General features: G+C 46.7%; 1 long non-coding RNA gene across 1 annotated transcript; it reads right to left on the reverse strand.

Annotated features, from left to right (window-relative positions):
- Positions 1-317: 317 nt before the first annotated feature.
- Positions 318-5,302, reverse strand: LOC111552706. The gene is made up of 3 exons (XR_002734701.2): positions 5,251-5,302; positions 4,811-4,858; positions 318-1,071 (listed from the first exon to the last, which is right to left on the reverse strand). It is a non-coding gene; the product is annotated as an uncharacterized LOC111552706 (long non-coding RNA).
- Between the last annotated feature and the right edge of the window lie 204 nt (positions 5,303-5,506).

Here is a 5,506-nt window from a genome sequence, read left to right on the forward strand (position 1 = left end):
TCGCTGGGTACAGTGGCTCACGCCTGTAATCCCAGCACTTTGGGAGGCCGAGGCGGGTGGATCACCTAAGGTTGGGAGTTCAAGACCAGTCTGACCAACATGGTGAAACACCATCTCTACTAAAAATACAAAAGTAGCTGGGAGTGGTGGCACATGCCTGTAATCCCAGTTACTCGAGAGGCTGAGGCAGGAGAATCGCTTGAACCCAGGAGGCGGAGGTTGCAGTGAGCTGAGACCGCACCATTGCACTCCAGCCTGGGCAAGAAGAGCAAAAACCCGTATCAAAAAAAAAAAAAGAAAAAGAAAAAAGCCTTGCCCAAGACACACAGCTAGGAGAGCTGGGACTCAATTCTGGGTCTGTTTCCAAAGCTAACCTGTTTGATAATGTGCTCTTTTCACTTAACAATGTTCTATTATAACCTACATATTACATTGCCCTACCATCTTCCTTTCTTTCCCCCCTTTTAGCTATGTAGCAGTACATGAACGTACCATAATTAGTTAACTGTTCCTCTATTGTTGGATTCTTGGTTTCTAATTAACGACAAGGTTTTGGTGAGTATCTTTGTGTCCAGAGCTCACAGCGTGCTGTGTTAGGCACTTGGTGTATGTACTTCATTTAATCTTCCACCAGCCCAAGGACGTTCAACTGGGAAATGACTCACTCAGCCTCGAACTTGTCTAACATAGATTGCTTTTTAAGGTCTAAGAATCCCCTGCCTTCTCAATCCTGAAGTTTTTCATTCCAATCGGGCCACCAAGGAATATCTTTCTTTCCTCTGCAGGAGGTTTATCTGAGAGACCAGGGAAGTGGGCTTGGAGTCTCCAAACTCAGGTTTAAGAAAAGGATGGGCCTTGGTAGGTTTTCGCCAGGCTCATGGCAGCTTTGACTCACCAGACATGACCCTGTATCAGTCAGGATGGGCTGCGTTGTGCTGCAGTAACAACCCCCAAGTGAGTGGCTTCAAACACGCATTGTGAGACTGTCGTGGGCTTTGTTTTGTGCTGTCTTTACTCCAGGTTCGAAGTTGATAGAGCAGCCACCAATTTGAACATTGCCAGTTGTCATTCCTGGAGCCAAGAGAAAATGTAGTAAATTGCACATTGCTCTTAGAGCACCCACGTGGAAGTGATACATGTTATTTCCTCTGATTTTTTTTTTTTTTTTTTGACAAAGTACATCACAGAGCTACACTTAACTCTGAAGAGACAGGGAAGTTCATCCTACCATGTACCCACAATGGGGAGAAGTGGAATATTTGATGAACAATATTAATGACCACCAAAAGCCTTGTCCTTTGCTAATCATTAAAAAAAAAGTGTCCACCAATTCTAACGACATCTTGGAACAATTAAGTCCAGACCAGGTGTGGCTTAACATTCTGTCCTGGAGGAAAGACCCTTCCATCTAAAACCCCTCTTGCCCACATCCTGAAGCCCAGCTTGCCCTGAATCATGGGATCCCAGGAGATGAGGAGAAGAGAGGAGAGCAGGGCCAGGGAGATGGCTGGTGGATTCCACTGGTGACCATGGGCAAGAGCTCTGAATTCTGAATTGTATTAGCTCGCAGAGTAACTATGCATCTATGCCACGGGGTAATGGAAAGGCCATCTGACTCCTGTGTGACCTTGGACAAGTCATCTGGAAAGATCCTAAAAGCATCTCAAAGGGGAATGCAGGCCAGGCGTGATGGCTCACACCTGTAATCCCAGCATTTTGGGAGGCTGAGGTGGGTAGATCACAAGGTCAGGCATACGAGACCAGCCTGACCAACATGGTGAAACCCCATCTTTACTAAAAATACAAAAATTAGCCTGGCATGGTGGCACGTGCCTGTAATCCCAGCTACTCGGGAGGCTGAGGCAGGAGAACTGACTGAACCTGGGAGGGGGAGGTTACAGTGAGCCTAGATCGTGCCACTGCACTCCAGCCTGGGCAACAAGAGCAAGAATCCATCTTAAAAAAAAAAATGTTGAAAGAAAAAGTAGCAAGTGGTAAAATGATATGTGCAATTTGATACCATGTGTGCAATTTTGAAATGCATACACTGAACAGTAGTAGTACTCATATTATTCTTTGATTGCATATGCTACATATGATAGTAAGTGTGGGGACGTTAGAGGGGAGATGCGGGGAGGAGCTGAGACAGAGAATGGGGGACAAAGTGGGTTTCAACTCTATTTGTAACTAAAAAATATAACGTAAGTTTCAGCAGATATGATAAACTTTCTTTTTTTTTTTTTGAGACAGAGTCTTACTCTGTTACCCAGGCTGGAGTGCAGTAGCACAGTCTCAGCTGACAGCAACCTCTATTTCCTGGGTTCAAGCAATTCGCCTGCCTCAGCCTCCCAAGTAGCTGGAATAACAGGCCTGCCTGGCTAATTTTTGTATTTTTAGTAGAGACAGGGTTTCACCATGTTGGCCAGGCTGGTTTCGAACTCCCTATCTCAGGTGATCCGCCCGCCTCAGCCTCCCAGATATAATAAACTTTTAACAGTTGTCAATTCTGAGTAGTATGATTTAGATTATGCAGTATTATTATTTGTATTTTTTATATTTTTAGAATGAAAACAGGGAAATCTTACTTTGGGGGAGCAGGATCCTATGGATAAAGAATAATAATAAATAAGGCTGAGGCGGCAGATCATGAGGTCAGAAATTCAAGACCAGCCTGGCCAACAAGGTGAGCTGAGATCATGCCACTGCACTCCAGCCTGGGCAACAGAGCGAGACTTTGTCTCAAAAAAATAATAATGATAATAATAATAATAATAAATAGGCTGGGCATAGTGGCTGATGCCCATAATCCCAGCATTTTAGGAGGCCAAGGTGGGCAGATCACCTGAGGGCAGGCGTTCAAGACCAGCCTGGCCAACAAGGTGAAATCCCATCTCTACTAAAAATATAAAAATTAGCCGGGGGCTGGGCACGATGGCTCACGCCTATAATCCCAGCAGTTTGGGAGGCTGAGGTGGGCGGATCACGAGTTCAGGAGATCGAGACCATCCTGGCTAACATGGTGAAACACCGTCTCTACTAATAATACAACACAATTAGCTGGGCATGGTGGCACCCACCTGTAGTCCCAGCTACTCGAGAGGCTGAGGTAGGAGAATGGAGTGAACCTGGGAGGCGGAGCTTGCAGTGAGCCGAGATCACACCACTGCACTCCAGCCTGGGCGACAGAGCGAGACTCTGTCTCAAAAAAAAAAAAATTGCCAGACGTGGGGTCACGCATGTGTAATTCAAGCTACTCCTGAGGCTGAGGCAGGAGAATCACTTAAACCTGGGAGGCAGAGGTTGCATTGAGCTGAGATTGTGCCACTGCACTCCAGCCTGGGCAACAGAGTGAAACTCTGTCTCAAAAATAATAAATAAATAAATAAATAAATAAATAAATAAATAAATAAATAAATAGACCAGGCATGGTGGCTCACACCTGTAATCCTAGCTCTTTGGGAGGCCAAGATGGGCAGATCACTTGAGGTCAGGAGTTTGAGACCAGCCTGGCCAACATGGTGAAACCTCATCTCTACTAAAAATACAAAAAAAATTGCCAGTGATGGTGGTGTATGCCTCTAATCCCAGCTACTTGGGAGGCAGAGGCACGAGAATCACTCGAATCTGGGAGGCAGAGATTGTGGTGAGCTGAAATGGTGCCACTGCACTCTGCCCTGGGCGACAGAGCAAGACCCTGCCTCAAAAAAAATAGCAATAATAAATAAAATGGGGTGATTGGACAAGAATGGTAGGTTGTTATTGGACAGCAAGACTTCAGAAACCAATGAAATGTCAGGGAAAAAGAAATTGGGAACTGACATAGGGAAGTCCATTTTATTTAATTTAACTTAATTTTATTTTACTTTTTGAGATGGAGTCTCACTCCATTGCCCAGGCTGGAGTGCAGTGGCACAATCTGAGCTCACTGCAACCTCCGCCTTCCGGGTTCAAGTGATTCTCCCATCTCAGTCTCTCCAGCAGCTAGGACTACAGGTGGGCAGCAGCATGCCCGGCTCATTTTTGTATTTTTTGGTAGTGACGGAGTTTCACCATGTTGGCCAGGCTGGTCTCGAATTCCTGACTTCAGGTGATCTGCCTGACTCAGCCTCCCAAAGTGCTGGGATTACAGGCGTGAGCCACCAAACCCAGCCAATTATGCCTGGTCTTAATAATAAATACTTATCAGGCACTTACTATGTGCCAAGCCTTGTCCTAACTGCTTTACAGGTCTCTTTCCACTTAATTCTCATCACAGCCTTGTGAAGTAGAAACTTTTATTGCTCCATTTCACAGATGTGGAAGCCGAGGTTCCGAAAGGTGAAGCAACTTGCCTAAAGTTACACATGTCCCAGAATCTGACACCCAGAGAGGTTGTGTAAACTGTGTCTCTTCCCACTTCACTTGCTGAGTGCTTTGCTGTCGTCTGTCCATCCTGTACCCCTGAGAACCAATGGGATTTGAGGTTCAGCTGCAGGTCAGGGGACAGAGGAAACCTTTGCTTAGGTCCCACTGACATGCAGTCAGGAACCCTTATCAGAAAAATCTCTGAGAGGTGATTCTGTGGCTTAGTGAGGGGGGAAGCACATGTCCTCCTGCTCATCAGCCAAGGCTGTCTTATCTTGTCCTCCCTCCCTCCTTTATCAGCCCCTGGGGCGTTGGTCTAGGCTCAGCCCCACACAGGAACTCCTGGGAAAGCTCAGGTCAGCCAACTCATGTGCCATAGTGCCTTTAAGTGTGTTCCCCAACTCCCGACTCCCAGAAACCAAGCAGCAGCATCCTTCATTTGTACATCACAGGTTCATTCACTTACCATCTTTGGACTGAAGGCCTGCCATATGCCAGGTGCTGTGATGAGTGCCTAGAAAGGGACAAGAAGTTCTGCGCTCATGGAGCTCAGTGTGGGGGTGGGAAGAGAAAGGGCTCCCGATGCCTTCTGGCTGTGTTCACACACTGGCTCCAGACTAGGCAAGGCTGCTAGCAACACGCCCTTCTCAGTCCTTCGTTGGGCAAATTAAAATAGTTAAAGCTACTGGGTTAACAGGTGTAGCTTTGGTGAGGCCTAAAGCTCACACAAGCTCAGGAGCCTTCTTTCAGAAAGGCCGGGCATGGTGGTTCACACTTGCCATCCCAGCACTTTGGGAGGCCGAGGTGGGTGGATCACGAGGTCAGGATCGAGACCATCCTGGCCAACATGGTGAAACCCCATCTCTACTAAAAATACAAAAATTAGCTGGGTGTGGTGGCACATACCTGTAGTCCCAGCTACTCGGGAGGCTGGGGCAGGAGAATCGCTTGAACCCAGGAAGCAGACGTTGCAGTAAGCTGAGATTGTGCCACTGTACTCCAGCCTGGAAACGGAGTGAGACTCCTTCTAAAAAAAAAAAAAAAAAAAAAAAAAGTAAAATTCAAAATTATAAATACGGAACTAGAAAACTAGGCCGGGTGCAGTGGCTCATGTGTAATCCCAGCACTTTGGGAGGCCGAGGCAGGTGGATCACGTGAGGTC

The sequence above is a fragment of the Piliocolobus tephrosceles genome, chromosome 4 (genome assembly GCF_002776525.5).
Source record: "Piliocolobus tephrosceles isolate RC106 chromosome 4, ASM277652v3, whole genome shotgun sequence".
Taxonomy (NCBI): Eukaryota; Metazoa; Chordata; class Mammalia; order Primates; family Cercopithecidae; genus Piliocolobus; species Piliocolobus tephrosceles.